Source organism: Pan troglodytes, chromosome 6 (genome assembly GCF_028858775.2).
Source record: "Pan troglodytes isolate AG18354 chromosome 6, NHGRI_mPanTro3-v2.0_pri, whole genome shotgun sequence".
Classification (NCBI taxonomy): domain Eukaryota; kingdom Metazoa; phylum Chordata; class Mammalia; order Primates; family Hominidae; genus Pan; species Pan troglodytes.
In genome coordinates this window covers 82,149,567-82,162,668 of record NC_072404.2, presented here as the reverse complement: position 1 = coordinate 82,162,668, position 13,102 = coordinate 82,149,567, and the positions used below count along the sequence as shown (strand labels likewise).

The window sequence follows — 13,102 nt, the reverse complement described above, 5'->3', positions numbered from 1 at the left end:
CCCAAAGTGCTGGGATTACAGGCGTGAGCCACCGCGCACCACCTAATTTTTGTATTTTTAGTAGAAATGGGGTTTCACCATGTTGGCCAGGCTGGTCTCGAACTCCTGACCTCAAGTGATCCGCCTGCCTTGGCCTCCCACAGTGCTGGGATTATAGGCATGAACCACCATGCCCGGTCACCTGTGGCCCCTTCTAAATCTGATGAGGGTTGGGGGACTAGAGAGCACCAAGCTCAGTTCATTTTATCCCATTTATCCCTCCACCAATGGTGGATGAGAGCCAAGAATGCATTTTTTTTGTTTACTAATCTCCTGTGCAAATATATACATGTAAATATATCACAGTAATACATATTACATGTATACATATAAATATATGCAATAGATATTACATGTATATATATAAATGTATTACATGCAATAGATATTACATGTGTATATATATGAGTGCTATTTCAATTTGCTTTTTTTGGAGACAGGGTCTCACTCTGTCACCTGCTGGAGTGCAGTGGTGCAATCACAGCTCAATTCAGCATCAACCTCCTGGGCTCAGGGGATCCTCCCATCTCAGCCTCCCCAGTAGCCAGGTCCACAGGCACACATCACCATGCCTGTATTTTTTGTAGAGATAGGGTCTTGCTATGTTGCCCAGGCTGGTCTTGAACTCCTGGACTCAAGCGATCTGCATGCCTCGGCTCCCAAAGTGCTTGGATTATAGGCGTGAGCCACCGTGCCCAGCCTGTTTCAATTTTCATTGTCTTGTAGAGCATTTTACTATGTGTGTCGACCTTTTGTAGTTCCTCTTCTGTGACTTGTCTGCCCATTTTTCTTTTCTGTACAAATCGTACATTAAATTTGTCAGTTTCTAGCAATGCTTTAGAAGTATACACTCTTTGACCCAGAATCCCGCTTTTAGAAACTTGTCTTACATAAATGCTTACACATGTGCACAAAGATATATATGTACTAGGATGTTCATTGCAGCAGCTTAGAATGGGGGAAGAGGGGAAGGAAATGAGATAAATGCCCATCAGTGTCAGAATGCATAGGTAAATTATGGTACATTCATACTATACAGTCACTGAAAAATGAAGGCTGTCTGCCTGTACTGACAGGGAAAGAGGTCTCTGTGACCCCTAAAAAAATACAGTCCAGAAAAAGCAGCATAGACTGTTGATAGAATCCTGTGTGTGTGTCTGTGTGTGTGTGTGTTTCCCTCAAGACAGAGTCTCGCTCTGTTGCCCAGGCTGGAGTGCAGTGGTGCGTGTGATCTTGGCTCACTGCAACCTCCGCCTCCTGGGTTCAAGCGATTCTCCTGCCTCAGCCTCCCGAGTAGCTGGGATTACAGGCGCACACCACCACCAGGCCGGGGTAATTTTTTGTATTTTTAGTAGAGACAGGGTTTCACCATGTTGGCCAGGCTAGTCTTGAACTCCTGACTGCGTGATCTGCCCGCCTAGGCGTCCTAAAGTGCTGGGATTACAGGGGTGAACCACCACGCCGGGCTGTTTTTTTTTTTTTTTTTTTTTAATGTTTCTTTGGGAGGCTGAGGTGGGAAGACCACTTGAGCCCAGGAGTTCCAGAGTAGCCTGGGCAACATAGCAAGGCTCTGTCTCTATAAAAAATAATTTAAAAAAATTATTAGGCCAGGTGTGGTGGCTCATGCCCGTAATCCCAGCACTTTGGGAGGCTGAGGTGGGCAGATCACTTGAGACCAGGAGTTTGAGACCAGCCTGGCCAACATGGCGAAACCCCGTTTCTACTAAAATACAAAAATTAGCCAGGCTGAGGCACGAGAATTGCTTGAACCTGGGAGGCAGAGGTTGCAGTGAGCCGAGATCATGTCACTGCGCTCTAGCCTGGTGACAGAGTGAGACTCTGTATTAAAACAAAAAAAATTAGGTGTGGTGGTGTGTGCCTGTAGTCCCAGCTACCTGGGAGGCTGAGGCAGGAGGATTGTTGGAGCCCAGGAGTTCAAGACCAGCCTGGGCAACATGACAAGACCCCATCTCTAACAACAACAACAAAAATTAGCTGAGCATGGTAGCATGTGCCGGTGGTCCCAGCGACTTGGGAGGCTGAAGTGGGAGGATGGCTTGACCCCAGGAGGTCAAGGCTGCAGTAAGCCATAATTGCACCACTACATTCCAGAGCCTGGGCAACAGAATGAGAGCATATCTTAAAAAAAAAAAAAAAAAAAAAAAATGCAGGGTCAGCGGGCTGTGAGTGGGGATTGAGGACTTTCCTACCAGAAACCTGAGTGCCCCAGCATGCCCTTTTTAGGCTGTTTAGCAGGTCGGGGTTTTTTTCTTCTTCTTCGTGATGGGTTATCTGTGACATGAGATATTTTGACAGCGAGCCCACTTTAAGCTAAGAAGTTCTATACTGAAAAAAAAACAAACATCTACATGTCCACACAGGATCAGTTAGGGAGTGATTAACTGCGTATAAGAAAAGATGACACCTCACCTAAGTAGCTTGACATTCCTTTTCAACAGCAATCTCATTATTCTCAAAACAAGGTTGTATCCACCATTCCAACACCACATCCACTGGAAATACAGCGGTGCACCTCGGTCTAATCTGGCCAGCTGGTGCTCCAATTTGGGAGGTGTATTTTATGTTCCTAACCCCAGAAATCTCCAAGCATGGGTTTCATTACCTGTAGAAGGTGCCGTGGGCATTTTAAACCATGCTCTGTTTTTAGCACGCCTGCTTCTGTGCAGACACGCTCACCACATTCTTCGGGAAGCCCTGAGAGTGTCTGTTCCAAGAAGGTCGTATCTCACAGGTAGAAATGTTTTCCTCGTACCTGAGGCTGTTGGATGCTGGGTGTCATTCTGAAAATCCTAAACCAGGCTGGGCAGCATACACCCACAGTCCCAGCTACTTGGGAGGCTGAGATAGGGGGTGGGGGGTATTGCTTGAGCCCAGGAGTTCGAGGTTGCAATGAGCTCTGATAGCACCACCGCACTCCAGCCTGGGTGACCCAGCACGGCCCTTCTCAAAATCAAAACAAAACAAAACAAAAAAAGGCCAGGCACGGTGGCTCATGCCGGTAATCCCAGCACTTTGGGAGGCCAAGGTGGGTGGATCACAAGGTCAGGAGTTCAAGACCGGCCTGACCAACATGGTGAAAACCCCGTCTCTCACTAAAAACACAAAAATTAGCTGGGCATGGTCGCGGGCGCCTGTAATCCCAGCTACTTAGAAGGCTGAGGCAGGAGAAACGCTTGAACCTCCCCCTCCAAGGTTCAAGCGGTTCAAAAAAAAAGGAAAATTCTGAATCTTTGAGATTCCAACCAAGACAACAATTTATACTCCAGGGACTATCCTAGGTGCAGGGATGCACTGCGCAGGCTGTGGGGTGAGAGGGTGGGACGAGATACCATCAAGAAACAAGGCTGGGCGCGGTGGCATCAAGAAACAAGGCTGGGCGCGGTGGCTCACACCTGTAATCCCTGCACTTTGAGAGGCTGAGGCGGGTGGATCACCTGAGGCCAGGAGTTTGAGACCAGCCTGACCAACATGCGGAAACCTCATCTCTACTAAAAATACAAAAATTAGCTGGGCATGGTGGCGGGCGCCTGTAATCCCAGCTACTTGGGAGGCTCAGGCAGGAGAATCACCTAAACGCAGGAGGTGGAGGTTGCAGTGAGCCGAGATCACGCCACTGGACTCCAGCCTGGTTGACAGAGCGAAACCCTGTCTCAAAAAAAAATAAAAATAAAAATAATAAAGGAAGGAAGGAAGAAAAAGAAAGAAAGAAAGGAAGGAAGGAAGGAAGGAAGGAAGGCAGGCAGGCAAGCAGGCAAGCCAGCCGGCCAGGTGTGCTGGTGGGCGCCTGTAGTTCCAGCTACTCCGGAGACTGAGGCAGGAGAATCACTTGAACCCCGGAGGCAGAGGTTGCAGTCAGCCGAGATCGAGCCACTGCACTTCAGCCTGGGCGACAGAGTGAGACTCTGTCTTAAAAAAATAAAAAAATAAAAAAAATAAGGGACCTCAATGATTGGGAAAATGGAATGCACCGGGAAGGTTAAGCAATCAATATCCCCTGACTCACTTCAAGGGCACCGGAGTCCCGGACTCATCGCCCATCAGCGGCACAGCCTGTCTATGCCCCAACCCCAGCCTGTAACAGGCACGGAGGTGGGCGGGTCCCCAGGTAATCATTGTCCTGGGTGTCTCGACTTTAGCCCGCCCCTGCCCAAATACCACCTTTCCCCCGCCACCACCCGCAAATATTTACATCCTGTTTATGCCCAGGCCTCCCAGGGCCTCAATTTCATGAATAAAATATGAGTTTCTAGGCCGAGCCAAGAAGGAAAGAAACCCCCGACAGCTGGTGGAACCAGAGGCAGTTTAATGTTTCGGTTGCTGTCGCCTCCCGCGTGGTATTTGGAGGAAATTTTAATTGGCAGGTCAAGGTGATTTGGGAGGGAGACTTTGCTTTTCCCTTCTCCTCTCCTCTCCCCCCCTCCCCTCCCTCCTCTCCCCTCCTCTCCTCTCCCTCCCGGGTTCACGCTATTCTCCTGCCTCAGCCTCCTGGGTAGCTGGGACTACAGGTGCCCGCCACCACCCCCGGCTGATTTTTTTTTTTTTTTTAGTAGAGACGGGGTTTCATCGTGTTAGCCAGGATGGTCTCGATCTCCTGACCTTGTGATCCGCCTGCCTCGGCCTCCCAAAGTGCTGGGATTACAGGCGTGAGCCACCACGCCCGGCCCTCTTTTATTTTTTTGATGGGGTTTCGTTCCTGTTGCCCAGGCTGGAGTGCAATGGCGCGGTCTCAGTTCACTGCAACCTCCATCTCCCGGGTTCAGGTGATTCTCCTGCTTCAGCCTCCGGAGTAGCTGGGATTACTGGTGCTCACCACCACACCCAGCTAAATTTTAAAATATTTTTAGTAGAGACAGGGTTTCACCATGTTGGCCAGGTTGGTCTTGAACTTCTGACCTCAGATGATCCGCCCACTCGGCCTCCCAAAGTGCTGGGATTATAGGGGCGAGCCACCATGCCCGCCGCCACCCCGCCCCGCCCTTTTTTTTTGTTTTTTTTTGAGACAGGGTCTCCCTTTGTCACTCGGGCTGGAGTGCAGTGTTGCAATCTTAGCTCACTGGAGACTCCAACTCCTGGGCTCAAAAGATCCTCCCTCCTCCCACCTCAGCCTCTCAAATATCTAGGACTACATGCACGCACCACCACGCCTGGCTAATTTTTTGACTTTTTATTTTTTGTGTTAAGATGGAGTGCATTTTCTACACTGCTATCTGGGGGTCCTGGAAGGAAACTACTGAGCTTTATTTATAGGTCTGTTTCCTGAGAAACTCACTTATCCTGAAATGTCAAAGTTAAGCCAGAGTGTGCTGTTTAGAGATAACCTTGTCCAATGTCCTCATTTTACTATTTCATTTATTTATTTATTTATTTGAGATGGAGCCTCGCTTTTTCACCCAGACTGCAGTGCAGTGGTGCAATCTCGGCTCACTGCAACCTCTGCCTCCCAAATTCAAGCAATTCTCCTGCCTCAGCCTCCCGAGTAGCTGGGACTACAGGTGCCCACCACGAAATCCGGCTGATTTTTGTATTTTCAGTAGAGACAGGGTTTCACTATGTTGGCCAGGCTCGTCTCGAACTCCTGACCTCAAATGATCCACCCGTCTTGGCCTCCATAAGTCCTGGGATTACAGGCGTGAGCCACCCTGCCTGGCATCATTTTAAATTCTGATCTAAACAAAAAGTGCTCCAAACTTCCCTCCTTTTCAAAGTGGTGTCACCGTGTCAGCAACCTGAAGAAATCGTTCTTATGGGAAAGAAAGTTCTGGTTTAGGATTGCTGACGGAAAACAAAACAGGAAGTCAAGCATTCCCAGCTGACATAGACCATCTGGGAATGTACTAGAATCAGTCCTGCTGTGGGCCAGGCTGTGTGGTGTGTGCTTTACCCTGGCTTCAGAGGAGAGAGGAGAGGGATTCAAGACTGCAGACAGCCCTGAGCCAGATCTGTCCTCCCAGGGGAGTGGAGGATGGGCCATGGCCACATCTGGGCTGAACCAGGAGGCATGGACAGGAAGCTAGAACGGCAGAGACCAGAGGGGCCACCATGCTAATGGGGAAGTGGTGTGGCTGGGGGATGGGGGCCACAGACCTCAGGGTTGGGGAATGAGTCAACTGCGAGGGCGTTTGCACCAAAGGAAGGATGGAAAGCCTGCCTGGCCCTGGCTGGTTAGACACTAGGAATGCCCTGTGGTTTCCTAACCTCTACTCCAGCCTCTGGTACAAACAAATCCCTGGCAATCCTCGCTCTGTGTGAGTGACAATCCCTGTACTCTACTGAAAACTTTCAGTGAGCCAGGCACTGTGAGAGGAGCCCTATAAAAAAAAGGAGACTGGCTGGGTGTGGTGGCTCACGCCTGTAATCCCAGAACTTTGGGAGGCCGAGGCAGGCAGATCATGAAGTCAGGAGATTGAGACCATCCTGGCTAACACGGTGAAACCCCATCTCTACTAAAAATACAAAAAATTACCCGGGCGTCATGGCGGGCGACTGTAATCCCAGCTACTCGGGAGGCTGAGGCAGGAGAATGGCGTGAACCCGGGAGGCGGAGCTTTCAGAGAGGCGAGACAGTGCCACTGCACTCCAGCCCAGCCTGGGCAATAGAGCGAGACTCCATCTCAAAAAAAAAAAAAAAAAAAAAAGAGAGACCTTGGTCAGGCGAGGTGGTCACACCTGTAATCCCACCATTTTGGGAGGCCGAGGCAGGTGGATCACCTGAGGTCGGGAATTTGAGACCAGCCTGGCCAACATGGTGAAACTTCACCTCTACCAAAAATACAAAATTAGTTGGACGTGGTGGTGGGTGCCTGTAATCCCAGGTACTTGGGAGGCTGAGGCAGGAGAATCGCTTGAACCCGGGAGGCGGAGGTTGCAGTGAGCCGAGATTGTGCTATTGCACTCCAGCCTGGGCAACAAGAGCAAAATTTCATCTGAAAAAAAAAAAAGGTTTTTCTGTAGAGATGGGGGTCTTGCTAGGTTGTCCAGGCCGGTCTCAAACTCCTGGCTTCAAGCGATGCTCCAGCCTTGGCCTCCCAAAGCACTGGGATAGGCAGGAGCCACCATGCCTGGACATAGGACCAAGATTCTATATTTTTTTTCCCATAATCTTTTTTTTTCTTCCTTTTTCTGATTTCCAGTGGGGTTGGATTTTGCTCAAAATTTTTTTTTTTTTTTTTTAAGATGGAGTCTCACTCTGTCGCTCAGACTGGAGTGCAGTGGCATGATCTTGGCTCACTGCAACTTCTGCCTCCTGGGTTCATGCAATTCTCCTGCCTCAGTCTCTCGAGTAGCTGGGACTACAGGCACACACCACCACACCTGGCTAATTTTTATATTTTTAGTAGAGACAAGGTTTCACCATTATGGCCAGGCTGGTCTCGAACTGCTGACCTCAAGTGATCCACCCGCCTCGGCCTCCCAAAGTGTTGGGATTATAGGCATGAGCCACCACGCCTGGACTTAACTCAATTTTTTTTCTTATTTTTTTGACCTTGAGGATGAGGATTCTGAGCAAAGCTGCACCACCCCATCCCATATCCTCTGTCTTTAAAAAAACACCCTTGGGGCTGGGCACAGTGGCTCACACCTGTAATCCCAGCACTTTGAGAGGCCGAGGTGGGCGGATCACAAGGTCAGGAGATGGAGACCATCCTGGCTAACACGGTGAAACCCGTCTCTATTAAAAATACAAAAAATTAGCCAGGCATGGTGGCGTGCATCAGGAGGCTGAGGCAGGAGAATCGCTTGAACCCAGAAGGCAGAGGTTGCAGTGAGCTGAGATGGCACCACTGCACTCCAGCCTGGGCGACAGAGCGAGACTCCATCTCAAAACAAAACAAAACAAAACAAAACAAAAATACCCTTGGGCTGCCAGTGTCTGATTTCCCAGGGAGTTCCCCAGGACCTGGGTCTGATGTGTCATCTGATTTCTTACTTGAGGCAAAAAAAGTAAGGACAGGGATGAGGAGTTCCAAGTATCTGTGGCCTCAGCCTGGTTGGACTGTGGGTAGGAGAAGGAAGGAGTATTCCGGAGAACCAGTTGCAGCCATGGAAGAGGGGTTTCCTGGGGAAACAGGATTTTTTTTTTTTTTTTAGACAGAATCTCGCTCTGTTGCCCAGAGTAAGTGCAGTGGCACCATCTCGGCTCACTGCAACCTCTGCCTCCCAGGTCCAAGCGATTCTTCTGCCTCAGCCTCCTGAGTAGCTGGGACTACAGGTGTGTGCCACCATGCCCGGCTAATTTTTGTATTTTTAGTAGACAGGGTTTCACCGTGTTGCCCAGGGTGGTCTCAAACTCCTGACCTCAAGTGATCTGCCCCCCTTGGCCTCCCAAAGTGCTGGGATTACAGGCATGAGCCACGGCGCCCGACCCCAATTCCACATTTTTTTTTTTTTTTTTGAGACGCAGTCTTGCTCTGTTGCCGAGGCTGGAGTGCAGTGACGCGATCTCGGCTCACTGCAACCTCAGCCTCCCAGGGTCAAGCGATTCCCCTGCCTCAGCCTCCCTAGTAGCTGGAACTACAGGCACACACCACCATGCCCAGCTAATTTTTTGTGTGTGTGTTTTAGTAGAGACGGGGTTTCACCATGTTGGCCAGGATGGTCTCGATTTCCTGACCTTGTGGTCCACCCGCCTTGGCCTCCCAAAGTGCTGGGATTACAGGCGTGAGCCACGGTGCCTGGCCCTAACCCACATTTTAAGAAGGCTGGAATATGACTTTGGAAGAAAAGCTTGGGTTGTGCTTGCAGGGACACGCACCTGCCTGCAGGGGGCACCGTGGGTGGCTGCCAGCAGGGCACATGCAGGGTGGGAGACCAGGGCCAAGGGCACGCCCAGCGCAGGTGACCTGCAGAGCCAGGCTCACTGGTGGGACCCAAAGGTGCAGGAGGCCAGGGCCCAGGGGCACAGCTGGTCCTTGGAGACAAGTCCCAAGCTGAGCTGGCTGCCACCTCCACCCCCACCACCCAGCAAGGCAGGGATCATTTCACAGCCCGCCACATCCAGACATGCAGCTGTTCAGGTCCAAGAAGCCCATCTAAGTAGAGGGGCTTTCTTTACCCACCTGTTTCCCTCTCCATCTCCAGGGGGCCTGCGGTGGGTTCCTGGCCTCTCCAGATTGCCAGAGATAACCTTCAGTTCCCTATTTCCTAAAATGAAGAAATTGAATTGAAATGTTCCAGGGTCCTCTAGCATCCTAACATACTGATTTGTGTCATTTATAGATTTGTTATTTAAAGCAAGCCTGTCTCACTCTAAGTTACTTTCCCTGAAAACTTGGATTAAAAATAAATCTGTATTTTAAATTCATAACTACAGCTTATTTACCACTCTTCTGAAATTACTTTGCAAAGTGAAGCATCACTTTGCAAAGTGAAGCTCACTTTGTAAAGTGAACAAACTTAATTTTATCAGGAAAAAAAAAAAAAAGCAGCAGCTGGGTGTGGTAGCTCATGCCTCTAGTCCCAGCTATTTGTGAGGCTGACGCAGGAGAGCTGCTTGAGGCCAGGAGTTCGAGACCAGCCTGGCCAACATGGTGAAACCCCATCTCTACTAAAAATACAAAAATTAGCTGGGCGTGGTGGCACATGCCTGTAGTCCCAGCTACTCGGGAGGCTGGGGCAGGAGAATTGCTTGAACCCGGGAGACGGAGATTGCAGTGAGCCGAGATCGTGCCACTGTATTCCAGCCTGGGCGACAGAGCAAGACTCTGTCTCAAAATAAATAAATAAATAAAAATAAAATAAAAAAGAAAGAAAAGAAAAGAAAAGGGAAGAAAACCAAAATCCAGCTAAGCAGGTATGTTTAGGGAGGGGAGGGAATGGAGAGGGGAAACTAGGGGATTCCAAGATACCTGGAAAGTTCTATTTCTTGAGCCAGGCGTCCTTCACATAGGTGTTTATTTTCTTATCCTGAAGTCATGCCTATACATTGGAGAGCCACTTCATATGTACGTTATTTTGTAATCAAAACCAAAAGCAATTTACCATACACGTGCACCTCCCCCACCTCATCTTCCAAACCTAGGACCAGCATGCTGGGGGAAGAAACCTGTATAAAAGTCACCCAAAGGAGTGGGGGACAGAGCCCAGGACTACACCCCACCCCACCCCACCCTGACTTAGAGACCTCCACCCCGCCCTCACCCTGAACAAGAAACCCCTCAACCCCCCATCTGTACCCTGGTTTAGAGACCCCACCCCATCCCACCCTGACCTAGAGACCCTACACCCCACCCGTACCCTAGCTTAGAGACCCCACTGCCCCCTTCACCCACCTGGAGCCCCTGCTGTGACTGGGGTCTCAGTGATTCCATGGGTCTCCTGGGTGCGAATCCCAAACCCAGGGCAAAGGGACCAGAGGGACCATCGGTCTCCAGCCCCAGTGCTTCCTTCCTGATGGGGAGTTGTCAGGAATGTCAGTGGTGAGAGGGGACTCATGACACACTGGCTTTCTTCTCTAGGCCTCAGGCCGACAAGAAACTTGGAGAGACAGCAGCTTGCAGCTGAGTGTGGGCAAGCGGGCACCCTTGATGCAGTAGAGGAGTTGCTGTGCTAGATACTGTTGGGCATCCTTTTCTTTCTTTCTTTTTTTTTTTTTGTGAGACAGTCTTGCTCTGTCGCCTAGGCTGGAGTGCAGTGGCGCGATCTCGGCTCACTGCAACCTCCGCCTCCTGGGTTCAAGCGATTCTCCTGCCTCAGCCTCCTGAGTAGCTGGGACTACAGGTGCCCACCATCACATCCGGCTAATTTTTTTTGTATTTTTAGTAGAGACAGGGTGTCACCGTGTTAGCCAGGATGGTCTCCATCTCTTGACCTCATGATTCGTCCGCGTCAGCCTCCCAAAGTGCTGGGATTACAGGCGTGAGCCACCGCGCCCAGCCTTTTTTCTTTTTTTAAGACAGACCCCCTGTCACCAAGGCTGGAGTGCAGTGGCACGATCTTGGCTTGCTGCAGCCTCCACCTCCCAACCTCAAAGCCATTCTCCTGCCTCACCCTCCCAAGTAGGTGGGATTACAGATGTGCGCCAACATGCCTGGCTAATTTTTGTATTTTTGGTAGAGATGGGGCTATGCCATGTTGGCCAGGCTGGGCTGTTGGGGGTCCTTTGGCAAGGAAAAACTGCTTGATTTGTGGCAGCCCCCCTGACTTCCTCCAGGGCCTCTGACCCCAGGCCTGGGGGCATCCGCATGTTTCACAGGTGACTGTGTCTTTGCAGCCTGCACCTGTGCTCAGGGACCAGGAATTCCCAGAGTGAATGGGTTTGTGTTTTCACTCAAGGACTGTCCCCAGAGGAATTCAAATGAGAATCTACATTCAATAAATGTATGGGTGTATAGACTTAACATATAGGAAACTGAGTCACAAAGGAAGATATTGCACCCCACTTTGCCCCATAGCAGAATGACCCAGCTCCTCGCTTAAGACTGTAGCTGAGGCGGGCAGATCACCTGAGGTCAGGAGTTCGAGATCAGCCTGGCCAACATGGCGAAACCCTGTCTCTACTAAAAATACAAAAAAAAAAAAAATAGCCAGGCGTGGTGGTGAGCACCTGTAATCCCAGCTACTCGGGAGGCTGAGGCAAGAGAGTCACTTGAACCCAGGAGGCGGAGGTTGCAATGAACCGAGATCATGTCTCTGCACTCCAGCTTGGGCAACAGAGTGAGACTCTATCTTAAAAAAAAAAAACAAAAAACTGTAGCCCAAACCAAGCCACTGAAAAGAAGTAAACATCTGGCGAGGCCAGGCACGGTGGCTCATGCCTGTAATCCCAGCATTTTGGGAGGCCAAGGGGGGTGGATCACCTGAGGTAATCAAGACCAGCCTGGCCAGCATGGTGAAACCCCCGTCTCTACTAAAAATACAAAAAATTAGCCGAGCGTGGTGGCACATACCTGTAATTCCAACTACTCAGAAGGCCGAGGCAGGAGAATCCCCGGGAGGCAGAGGTTGCAGTGAGCTGAGATTGCACCATTGCACTCCAGCCTGGGCGACAAGAGCAAAACTCCATCTCAAACAAAACAAAACAACAACAACAAAACATCTGGCGGGGTGCAGTGGCTCATGCCTGTAATTTCAACGCTTTGGGAGACTGACGTGGGAGCATCATTTGAGCTCAGGAGTTCAAGATCAGCCTGGGCAACATAGCAAGACTTCGTCTCTACAGAAAAATTTAAAAAATTAGCCAGGCATGGTGGTCCTTGCCTGTAGTCTCTCCCACTTATCTGGGAGGCTGAGGTGGGAGGATCACTTGAGCCCAGAAGTTCCAGGCTGCAGTGAGCTATGATCGTACCACTGTACTCCAGCCTGGGCAACAAAGCAAGACCCTCATCTCTAACAAAAAAAAGAAATAAAAGAATGTTGTTTGGCTGAATTCATTTTCACCCTGGGACCCTGGTTGATTTCTTTTCTTTCTTTCTTTTTTTCTGAGACGAAGTGTCACTCTTATACCCCAGGCTGGAGTGCAATGGTGCAATCTCGGCTTACTGCAACCTCCACCTCCCATGTTCAAGCAAGTCTCCTGCCTCAGCCTCCGGGAGTAGCTGGGATTACAGGTGCCTGCCACCACGCCCAGCTAATTTTTGTATTTTTAGTAGAGACGGGGTTTCACCGTGTTGGCCAGGCTGGTCTTGAACTCCTGACCTCAGGTGATCCACCCCCCCTTGGCCTCCCAAAGTGCTGGGATTACAGGCTCGAGCCACCGTGCCCATTTTTTTTTTTTTTTTTTTTTTTTTTAGACAGGGTCTTACTCTGTTGCCTAGGCTGGAGTGCAGTGGTGTGATCTCCGCTCACTGCAACCTCCACCTTCTGGGTTCAAGTGATTCTCGTGCCTCAGCGTCCCAAGTAGCTGGGTTTATGGCATGAGCCACTGCACCCAGCTAATTTTTCTATTGCTCTGGTGGATTTCAGTGGTGCTTGTGGTTAGCTGGGTGGGCTCCAGGGGCCTGGGAAAGGACGGGCTTGGGCTCCAAATGCCCTTCACACTCCCCGGTGCATCTCCTCCTTTCCAGATCTTCCTTTAGCTCCGTGTTTGCAAATCTTCCACTGACTC

The 13,102-nt window shown here is 50.2% G+C and overlaps 1 long non-coding RNA gene across 2 annotated transcripts; it reads right to left on the bottom strand.

Annotated features, from left to right (window-relative positions):
- Positions 1–1,514: 1,514 nt before the first annotated feature.
- On the bottom strand, positions 1,515–12,682 carry LOC107975853 (uncharacterized). 2 transcript variants are annotated; one of them, XR_008536411.2, is made up of 4 exons: positions 10,329–12,682; positions 9,906–9,975; positions 9,117–9,201; positions 1,515–3,705 (listed from the first exon to the last, which is right to left on the bottom strand). It is a non-coding gene; the product is annotated as an uncharacterized LOC107975853 (long non-coding RNA). The 2 variants fall into 2 exon arrangements; XR_001719343.4 differs by lacking the exon at positions 1,515–3,705 and adding an exon at positions 4,723–8,116 and having other exon boundaries at positions 10,329–12,680.
- Positions 12,683–13,102: the final 420 nt, after the last annotated feature.